Here is a 12,192-nt window from a genome sequence, read left to right on the forward strand (position 1 = left end):
ACAGTTGAATTTATTTATACCATAGTCTCATAATTAAAGTGTAAATTCTACAGATTACATCATTGTCCAGTATTGAACTGTCAGCAATTTTCATAACTAACATACATATTTACATGCATAATTATTCAGGTGCTTGTGTTAACTGTGTTAAAATGCCCAGAGAGGTAGAAAACATCTGCTGCAAGGAAATTAAAAGGCACGGGGGTGAAACAAACAGCGTTTCTTTGACATGATGAAAACTTGACGCTACAGCAGCACTTCTTCTTCATCGTCGTCTTGTCTGATGCACTCAAGCGTTCTAATCATGAGCTCGCCCCTCCTCACCCCCCAAACATTACAATTTCCGTAGGTGGGAGTTATTTGAATGATATTCTAAGGGACCGCTTTGTGACATCACAACACCCGGAAAACAACGCTGTACGTTGTATTCTTGAAAAGGGATTTAAAAAAAACTAAATATCTCCCTTTGGAGTGGACTTTGAGATTTGTAAATTTGTAGATCTTTCCTTTTTTTTTCAGAAAGCATAATAGGACCCCTTTAATCCGTTTTCCTCATGAGGAGGTTTTACCGTGTTTGTGCAGAGATTGTTCTCTCTCTCACACAGTGTATCATGTGATGGTTGAATCTCAGTTAATTCTGCCTTCAGTCAAATATCACCACACACACACACACACACACACACATGCACACACACACTCACTCACTCTCACACACACACACACACACGCACACGCCATGTGAGTAGATGTGACTGCTGGGTTAATCCGGTGCTCAGGTCAACTCTAAGCTCTATGAACTCTACAGAACTCTACAGAACTCTACAGGGGGGGGGGGGGGGGGGGGGGGGTTTATAGTTATAGACCTGCTCTATAGGAAAAGTGAGGGACAGACAGCTGCTGGAGGTTATTTACTAATAATGACACAATGAGAACAAGAACAGGAACATGACCAAATATGGACACAAGAGGGACAGTATGGGTCAAAATTATAGATTTTTATTTTATGCCAAAAAAGCATTAGGTTATTAAGTAAAGATCATGTGCCATGAAGATATTTTGTAAATTTCCTACCGTAAATATATCAAAACTTTTCTAAGAAAAAATATTTTCTAAGAAATGTTTTCTAAGAAAGCATTTCTAAGATATTCATGGACAACTTTAAAGGAGATTTTCTCAATATTTAGATTTTTTTGCTCCCTCAGATTCCAGATTTTCAAATAGTTGTATCTCAGACAAATATTGTCCTATCATAACAAACCATACATCAATGGAAAGATCATTTATTCAGCTCTCAGATGATGTAGAAATCTCAATGTCAGAAAATTGACCCTTATGACTGGTTTTGTGCTCCAGGGCCACATATGACTTCTGTTGTGATCTGTATATGTGATCTGTATATGACTTCTGTTGTGATCTGTATATGACTTCTGTTGTGATCTGGCCCTACATAGAAAATAAAATGAACTTGACCTTCAAGGGAGGGTGGGGTGCCCCCTTCATATATAATGGCAGGGGAAACACTGGTCTGTGGTTCGGTGACGCATCAGTCTCTGCTCTCACTGATGTCAGATACAATATGATAATAATGAGAAATTACATGACTTTTTATAACTGCTGTAACTATCCCCACAGCTTCACATTTCTGTTGTAACTGGACAGACAAAGCAAGAGCTGCTGTTTACAGCTGTGTTGTGTAACTTTAGTCCCTCTAGTGGTTAGTAATGGAACTATTAATACAAATATCCTGTGTTTAATTCCATGTTATGAACCAGTGTCTTTACTGCTGACCTTCAATGATCCAGTTCAACCATACTAATGAGCAAAAATGACTTCACAAAACATCACATTTGTGTTTTATTTTATTTATTTTAATTGCTGAAGAGTGTTGAACTTTTTTCTTCATATAATCCAGAATGAAAGCACAGCTGGAAGGATTGTTTGAGCTCTTTGAATGTACATACATATGACTGCTGGATTAATTTAACGTATATATATATATATATATATATATATATATATATATATATATATATATATATATCTTAATAATATATAGTATTATTATTATTATTTATTTTCGCAGGCCGGTCCCCACATTGTCAAAACTGTCAGGTTTTACTATCCTTGTGGAGACATTTGGACACACAAACACACACACGCATGCATTCACAGCAATGAGTCTCTGTAATGCATTTCTATGATCCCAAACGAATCTCCAGGAGGACTGTGTTTAATGAATCCTGCAGTCATATGTATCTCTGGATGTATAAAGTGTCTCCTCCTGCTTCATTCAAACAGCCGCGAGCAGCACGAGTCTCAGCAGACCCTGTGTTTACTCTCCTAATTATCAACGATTATATTAACATATGAGCTCATGAAACTACAGAGACAGCTTCAGTTCAGTCACAACATCATGAGAGTGATAAACCAGACCTTCATCACCTACAGATTTACAGATCAAGTAACATTATTCACTCAATAATTATGTGCGGTATAAGTAATAGAAGTTACCCCACAGTCCACCAAAAGAAACGCGCTCGTCATCAGTAATGATAGTGATTCCCAGAGGAAGAGTCACTGCTCACAGGTTTCTCTCTCAGTACTCAGGAGTTTTCCTCAGAAGCTCCTCCTGTAATTCATCAGATAGGAATGAGTCAGTGAGTGAACATCTAACATCAGAGCTAAGCAGGAGACGCAAGATCAGTTTAATCTTCATTCTGTGCAGGGAAACAGCTGAGGTATTAAACATCATTTATGATTCTTTCTCATGTCTGAATCATGTCTGGCTTTGGTTAAACAGACTTCAGCAGTTGAACTCCGACTGTGAGACTCCCAGAATTCACAGCATCTGCTTGATCAATCATGGCTTTATTTATGCAGATTAAGCGCGTCCAGATGTGGGTCTGAGCGACAGAACACAGGCAGTTCAGTGATCAAGAACATCACAAACATAACATTACATGCTGAGATCTTTCATGAACTGAGAACTAAATTTGATTCACTGACTCTGATCTGAATAATGACTCTACGCTCTTCTGTAGAGCTGCTTTACTGATGAATTTCACAATCTTAACACTATTATTGAAACAGTCTGTATAAAGCACTAGACTTGGCATGAAACACTTCTCCCCAGTTTCACAGACAAGGCTTAAACCTAGTCCCAGACTAAAATGTAAGTCTGAGCGGTTTCAACTGAAAGCAACTTGCATTGATTGATCTTTAAATATATTAGTGCCTTTGTTTTGTCTCAAGATGCACAACAGTAATGTTTTTAATAAGGCATGTTTATAAAAAAAACTCAAATGTCCTAACTAAACTATGGCCTAATCCTGGTTTAGTCTAAGCCCTGTCTGTGGAACCAGGCCTTCATGTATTAAAACAGACTAAACGTGGCCATCATTGACTATATCTGATCGAACACTTCCTTTTCCTCCATCTCCACTCCACAGATAACACCCGCCTTACAAACACTGGGATGATTGGCTTAAACTATTCACAAAAACAGTTACAAAAAAGTTTACATTTAATCAAATTCGAGAGGCAACCATTTTCTGTTAAATTCATAGTTATAGTCAATGCAGCCGTCTATCAGGAGATTCTGGAGCACTTCATGCTTCCATCTGCTGATAAGCTTTATGGAGATCCAGATTTCATGAGCTGTAAACTCTAATCATCAAAGTAAAAAAAAAAAAAACTTTACATGTAATGAATCTAAAATGTATGAAAGTTTCACTTTTTGAAATAAGTCACGAGAAAAAATGAACTTTTTTTGAGATGCACCTGTATTAGAATGATTTCTGAAGGATCATGTGGCGCTGAGTAATGATGAGTAATGATGCTGAAAATACAGCTTCGAAATCAGGAAATCATAGAAAGCAGTTATTTTAAACAAAATATTTCACAGAATTGCTGCTTTTGCTGTACTTTGGATCAAAAAAATGCAGGCTTAGTGAGCATAAGAGAAAAAACTTTTTCACATTAACAAATCCATCATGATCTTAAAACACCATATTTACATATACAGGAGTGTGAAAGAGAGGTTTTCAGTGAATTACTTAAATTTCAGTCTGTTTCTCAGGATCAGGTCACAGTTTCTGATGTGTGACGCTGCAGTCGGTGGATCCTCCAGCAGATGTCAGTCTCATCTAGGATCTGAGTCTCTGTTCGCTCTGAAATCAGAGGAATCTATAGATCAACCCTGAACACAACAGCACTGCAGCCGTGTGTGTGTGTGTGTGTGTGTGTGAGAGAGAGAGAGAGAGAGAGCTCGTTCTAACATCAGTGCTGCTGTATAGATAATCAAATACACAAGCCTAGAAACACGTCCATGAGATGTTGCTCTGCTGTAGATGTGTTTGTTTCTTCATCATGTTCATGTGTATTTGCAAACTAGTCTAGATGAGGAAGAACTAGTTAAGAGTTCTTGGGGTTTTTTGCACTATGATTGGCCCCTTATATGCAGTTTGCGAATCAAATGTATGTGAGCACTTGTCTGGGGTGCATTTCCCAAAAGCATCATTGGCTAATACGGTTGTTAGTTCTACTGAACTCTATTGGTAATGAGGGAACTCTTGGGAATCACAACCCTGGTTAAGTTTTACCGCTGTATCACGTCCAGTCAAACTAATGACCATAAATAATCTGTGAGTATTAAAGAATAACTTCAGTTCACAATTAAAATAAACACCAATTGCTACTGCATTTATTTATTCAATTAAACTTTTTTAATAAATACAAAAATACTTTAAAAAAGCACTTGGTTTTATACGTATACATGTATAATTGAATACATTGTTAATATTAACATACAAAATATTTTAAGAATTTTTTATTTTAAATTTGAAAGTAGAACAACAGTTGATTAACTCCTCCTCACTGTATTCATGTGTATTACAAAATGATCTATTATAACAGCTATTTAATGTAAGAAAAATAACACTGAACTTCCAAGAGAAACAAGAATTTCGTCATGTAACGTCCATCCGAAGGCACAATCAGATATTTTATAATTTGTTTGTTTATTTATCCCCCCCCCCCCCCCACATCATAGAGGATTTGCTTCTCTCCGTCTCCAGGTTTCTCGGATAAATTGCTTGTCGCTGGCTAAGCACAGGCAGTGATAGATGGCAGAGCCTGTCTCTCTCTCCGCTCCAGAGTATTGGCTTTCTGTCCACTTAGCATTTCTGCAGCAGCTTCAATCGCAACTTCTCCAGTCGCGCAGCACTTGAGCAGATTTACATAGCAGTAATTTAGCCTGAGCGTGCCGTAAACAGCTCAGATTTACTGCTGCTCACCGGATTACACTTGAACACTCATTAGATTCCCTCCAGGACCAGCAAACCGAGACCTTATTTATAAACTGAGCAGAAGAGAGGAGGAAAAGCAGGCCGACAGAAAGACGAGCTCAGACAGAGCAGATTTCATCAGCCGTGGAATGAAAACATTATAAAGAGATGCTGCTTCCGTCTCGTTATATTCAGGGCTGGACTGAGACACACTTTCATGGCCATTCCATAAACGCTCGGCTAAAAAATACTGTTTTCAAAAACATAATTTACTTGCTGTACTTCAGTACACTAGTATATGTGTATAGAGCGTGTGACACACATTTCATCATCAGCACAGCAGGCGAACAGTACCTGGACGAGATTCTGACTAACTCTTGGAGAGAAACAGCACAAGCAATGGAGGAAGATTACACTTTCTATTGTGCATGTGTTGAGCGCCAGTGTTCATGCGTTCTGTCAAATAAAGCATTGTTCATTGACTGAATGCATATAGAAGTGTTTGTGTCAAATCTGCATAGTAAAATTACCAGTAAAATTACCCCATTCTCTCAAATCCACAGCAAAAACTACTGCAGTTCTAGCCTAACTAAAACCATCTCAAACTGTTACTGAAGACAAGTAAAGAATCAGTAATAAAAGATGATCAAAGACTTCCAAACGTACATAATAACAGAGCTGAGAAGAACAACACCAGACGAAGAACAAGGACTATATGACATGGACATATGACAGCGATCAATGAGGTTAATGAGACACAGGTGAGAACAATGAGACTAATTAGAGGAAGATACAAGACACAAACCCAGCGTTATCAACAGCAGACTACACCTTACAGCAATCACATTAACTCTGTTTGCATGTAAACTGTGGTGATGCCATCAGGTCTGCGATGAGAAACGGGAACGTCTCTCTGTTTGTCTCCGTCTGTGATTGGGATGTAGGCTGAGTTTCTCACGTAATCTCTGGGATTTCTTCAGGCAAGTGTCTAGAGACTCGTCTGATCCTGTGAGAATCACTTGCTCTTCTTTGAACATCTTGAACAGAGACGCAAGGCGGACTGCAGATGAGCGTCAGACGACACGTCCCACATGCGACCGCACACACACACACACACACACACACACACACACACGAGTGTGTCGTACATCACGGTTAACACACAGCCTTAATGATGTACAGCGGTGAAATCTGTTCCACGTGTCTTAAATCTCACCCTGCGTGCTTAGAATGTGTCAGAAATTTATCTCGTTTGCTGTCGCTCTTTGTAATTTCTTTCTTTCTTTTCTGTCTTTCTCTAATCCAGAGTCTAAAGACAAACCCGACTCTCCTTTCTTCTCCAGACGGAAGATAAGAGGCTTTGGGAGTCTGAATGTCACATGACTCACTAACACCCGTATTTCTCATGATTGAGCCCAAAACCTTCAGCATTACAGACACAGTATCTCTGACATCCACGGCAGAAACATGTCTGATGGCAAGAGCCACTTCACCCGTTAAGAAGCTTACAAAGGAAAACAAGAGTTTGTTTAATTAGAAATGAACAAGCAAAGTTAATTAATAATCCCTCTGAAGCACAACACAGATGCATCCGTTCTCTTCACACAAGGACCTGAGGCTACGTCTGCATTAATCCAGGTACATTTGAAAACCACGTTTTCATTTTAAAACGCTCTACTCCACACTAGTGTTTTCAAGCATTTCCCAAAAGTTTCTCAGCCACACCAAAACGTCGGAAAATGTTAAATTCTCCTTAATGCACATGAGTAAAACCTCATAAAAGCTGAGCTGGAACAGGCATGAGACGTTTTCATGCAATTCTTCTGGCAGGATTATTCTATTTACAGAAAATATCTCATCATTCACTGACGCATCTGTCGTGCTCAGTTTGATCTAAAACATGACTGCCCTCATGTTTTGTCACAGGAAAGCAATTGCGAGTACATTTTCTCATGTGGCGACCGTTTCAATAGCGTAGTCCTAGGAACTTGCCAGTCGGGTTGTTTTCCTGCTTGCATTTTCGCTGGCAGAAGGAACTCTGAAGCGACCGACAGCGGTGTCTTTATTCACGGCATTTACAAACATCAACAACCGGTGAATGGAGGATGGCGTGATCGGAGCTGTGTTTGTTGTGTTACGAGTTTAGTGATAACGGAGATGGACTATAAACTATCTCCTATGACAACTTGCAGGGTTACATATCATCGCAGCTGAGAAAAGAACACAACACTGCAGACAACAGGTAAATGCCATTATCACTGTTTTTCATCTTTGTAGAGTGAATATTTTTACATGGCTTTTGAAAAATGCCGGGTAGCCAGTGTTTCGTATGCGTTTTGCCAATCAGTGTAAATTTACGTCACTGGTAGTTCTTACCAAACTGTTTTAGACCCTATTCTGAAGTAGGAGCTAAATTAGTTCCCCCAAACAGAGTTCCTAGAACTAAATGCATTCCTAGTTCCTATGGGATCGTGCGCTTGCGGGTGGACTTACAATGACTTAGAGCCTTGCACGGGCCTCAAATTTAGGCCACGTCCGACAGCTTATCAGAATTACCGGCCCGAGTCCGACCCGAGCCCGTCTTTTTTTCCCTCTTCTCCTAAAGCAGTTTATAATACTGTTTCGGCTATTAAAATAGTTCAGTTTTGTGTGTAATGGCAAAATTATTATATTTTGTTTTGTTTTTTTATTAAGTTAATTTAGAAAAACGTTTGGAGCATTTTTGTTCGTTAAATAGACTATAAGTTTTAGTTTTTTTAAAGTAACGACCAAGCGGCCAGCGGCATGAGCTGATCATAGCCTATGTTTGATCAATTTAGCCTTCTCATATCATCACCACTTGCCTAAAATACAATGTATAGATATACTAAAACAGCATATAACAATGTTTAAACGTTAAACCTGCGCTATAATAATAATGTGTGTATCTATATCTGAGTTTGTGTGGAGAGTGGAAGCTAAAGTGCTCTGCAGGACATGGAGGCACCAGAACAAACACTTGCTTTGCTTTCAGTGGAAACACATTAAAATAGCCTACGCCGTCTTTTTGTTATTTATTTATTTTTTTTTTCTGATAAAGGTAAGAGTAATACATCATTCGGAGCTGTAAAGGGTCTATGTGTATTTGTGTGCACTCACAATACCAACAAAAGATAGTTCTTTTATAAAACAAAGAAAACAAACATGATGCGTTTTCTGCGTCTTGAACAGGAGCTTCAGCAGAGAATACATGCCTCACAGACATGATACATATATCTATAGAAAGCTTTAAATTATCACTTAACCAAATAAAACAATTGAAAACAAAAACTCTTATTATAATCTTAATCATAATCAATAAAGACTCATTTCTCTCTAAAGGCGCGTCTAATGAGGAGACGGCGAGTCAGGATCAGTAACTTCATCCTTGCGACACAGACTCAGAAAACATTAGTTTATTAGTAAATCATTCAAATATCTCCTTACTGTTTCCCGCAGACACATTCATGGTTATGTTTGCTGGGGTTTTTCAGCAAGCTTTAGTCTATTGTGTGCATTTGAACACAGAACTATTCATCTGCTGCGGGACACTAAACACCATCCAGCTGCTCTCAGTCGCGGCACGGTCTCCATTCAGAATCACTAAATCTCTGACCACCGCATAATCAGTGTCCATTATAAAACACTCTTGCTTTTAAGCCAAATACACACTGGAAATAATAATTTTACTGACATCTGGACATAAGCCACTATTCTGTCCATAAGAATAGTGTTTTCTCTGCATTAGCGCTGTTTTGAGCTTCCTGTTTGAATTCGTTCACTGGATCCATGGACTTTCTTACGGTTTAAAATGATGTGATTGCTAAAGCCTGCTTCTTTTCAGTTTAAGATATGATTTTCGTTATAAAGTACTGATTCAAATTAGTAATCAATAATTATTATTCTACTGCTCGCGCGCCTCCACTGACATGCTCAATGAAGTAGACCGACTCTGCTTGCGTTCATTCACGTGACTGGTCGAGATGAGCGGTGATCCCGCCTGGGTAGTGTGATTTACATCGTTTCTATATCATTTCTAATCATATATGGGATCATATAGCCTAATCACCCAGACCCTGACGATTGTATCTGAGTACCGGCAACATGTTAGAAGTGCCAGAAGGCTAGAATATAGAAGAGCCGGTACTGCGTAACGGTGTGTACCGGCCCTCTTCAAGCACTGTACAAGAGCGATATAAACTGTATTAATGTAGAGAAACACGTCACTGTCATGGTCATTTGTTGCATGAACTTCTTTCAGTTCATCATTGAAAATGCATTGACATGACAACCAGATACAGTGTGTTGCAGCTGATTGGCTGAAAAATGTTGTTCAATGGAAGTGTCAACAAATCAGCTCTCATTGGCACAGAAGACGCTGTCCTCAGAGACAGCAGTAGAAGGACATTGAGGACGCGTGGGTGTTTGTTTGGGAGTTGAGTGTTTTTAACATGATTGTGGCCAATGTGATGCTTTTCTGGTGGTTTCTCAAGTTTCTCAAGCTCAAAAACATATGTGTTTTGAGAAATCAGCTCGAACACTTCAGGATGACTTCTACACTGAAGATATTGCTGGAAGTTTGATCCTATCAATAATATGGATGTGACGATTAACCGCAAGCCATTTGAAAATTGATTCAAATCGGTTGAGATGCCAACGTGGTATTTTCCTTTCGTCTTGCCTCTGAACGATGCATATTAAAGTAGTGTTCATAAGCACAGCTCTGCTTTATTTACAGCGCTAAACATTGTATTAATATGCACCACCTGCTGGCAGAGAGTGAATCTGCATCTCATTCAGCTCATCTGCTGCTTTGTTCAGATACATTGTCATTTACTGTATAATGCCTTCAATCTCATTCTGTTAAAAAGTCATGAGAAAATCAAATTGTGAAATCAAAATCATGAATTGAATCGAATCGTGAGTTGAGTGATTCATTACATCCCTAATCACTAATTAAAACTTGAATCTTTAAGATTATCAGCTGAAGAAAATCTCCCTGCAGTCTCTATGGAAATGATAAGATGAAGATGTTCTGTGATTGATGCTGGGAGGTTTATGAGTTTGTCATAGATGGGTCGAGGCTCCTCTGGATGTCCCTGAATAACCTCAACATTTGACATGCTGAATCAATCCTCAGACTCTTTCTGTTCTTGTGGTTTGTTGACTCCAGAGCTTTCAGCTCTAAACAGTAACCCAGTGTTCGCATCTGATTCGGGTCTCTTATGTAACCCAGTGCTGTGCTTTACGCAATCACCCAATATTAATTATTCATAGCATGTTTCTTTGAAGTCACTCTAATTGTTTGCTTATGTGTTTTGTGGTTTGTGTCGCGTGTTCTCCGGGCTCATTCAGTGTCACTGACGTGGGAACATGGGAAACGGTGCAGGAACACAGAGCAGCGTCTCTCTGCTCGGTCAAGAGCCTTGTCTGAATGAAACACAAAAACCAATTCATCATGTCTTTGTTGAACTGCTGTTGCATGTAAAGCGCTCAGATCACTGATGATAAAGCGTGCATATCCTGTCTGACAACACTTGTTTGTTGATGAATAAAACTCACTTTCACTGTGCATCGCTGGACATCCTGCAACAGTTTTTGGCTGGATTTGTTCTCACTGAACACTGTTAGCGGTCACACTGGCGTCACTGCAGACAGCCGACTCTCTTTGATTATTCGTTGCCATTTCTTTTGCACATGAGAAACAACAAGCGCCTCAGAACAAAACAGTTTTTGAACAAACCATTTATCAGCCCAAAAGAAAGTGCAGTGCAAACTTGTGTGTTTTCAGAAAAAAAAATTGTGTTTTAGTTACTGTCTATCTTAACAATTACCATTTTGATTTATTGACCAGATTAGGACTGCGCAGTATGACAGTATCATCATTATGATAGTATAAAGTGTCTGTCCTTAAAGATTTTGCTCTATTGTTTATTTTTGTGGTATGTAAAAATATCTGCTTGTACAGTAGCCTACTACTTAAATATTCACTTTTTTAAATATTAACGGTGCAACCACTTAAGATCTGTGTCTGTAGTACACTGTAATTCAGACTGAGGTCGCATTGTAAAACACCAATGGAAGTGTCCCAAATCAGAATCGAAAAGATCAGATTCCATGTGGTTTGAGCTGGTTTTCACACTTTAAATAAATAAATACACAAACAAACAAAAACAAACAACAGATTTTGGCTCTGCTTTCCTGCAGTCTGAACATAGCCCTAGTTAGAAACTATGTACCAGATTTACTTATCAGAGCAAATTAGGGTGAACGCGACCAGGGTGGACATTTCTGTCGATCTACTGACAAAAAGAAAATGAAAGAACACAGACACAGATAATTTCCATAATGACCAGTACAATCTACCAAGAGCAGCGCAAATTAGCGTCAAAACCCAGCAGAGCCGATGATAATCAGGAGTGTGTAGTTACTAACAACACAGGCACAGAAAATCTCAAAACCCTCGATCACCACCAACAGCACAAATCTTCACTCATGTTTAGGCTAATAACATTTGAACCATATGGCCTGGAAGCAAATTTTCTGTCCTTTTTGATGGCACCCATTCACTGCAGAGGATCCATTGATGAGCAAGTGATGCAATGGTTCATTTCCCCAAATCTGATGACGAAACAAACTCATCTAGGTCTTGGATGGCCTGAGGGTGAACACATTTTCATTTCTGGGTGAACTATGGGGACATTTGGCCCTCGTGATGTAGGGAATACCAGAACACACACACTTATGTGCCAATCTGCTCAGATTTGAGGATTATTGGCAGCAGCTGTAGTGAATATTAACTATAGCTTCACTGCTGTCTGTCATATGAAGGTCCAGCGGACAATGCCTCAAAGTCAAAGGAGTGAGGAACATAAAGGTCTCAAGCCGA

This window comes from Barbus barbus, assembly GCF_936440315.1.
Source record: "Barbus barbus genome assembly, chromosome: 2".
NCBI classification, from domain to species: domain Eukaryota; kingdom Metazoa; phylum Chordata; class Actinopteri; order Cypriniformes; family Cyprinidae; genus Barbus; species Barbus barbus.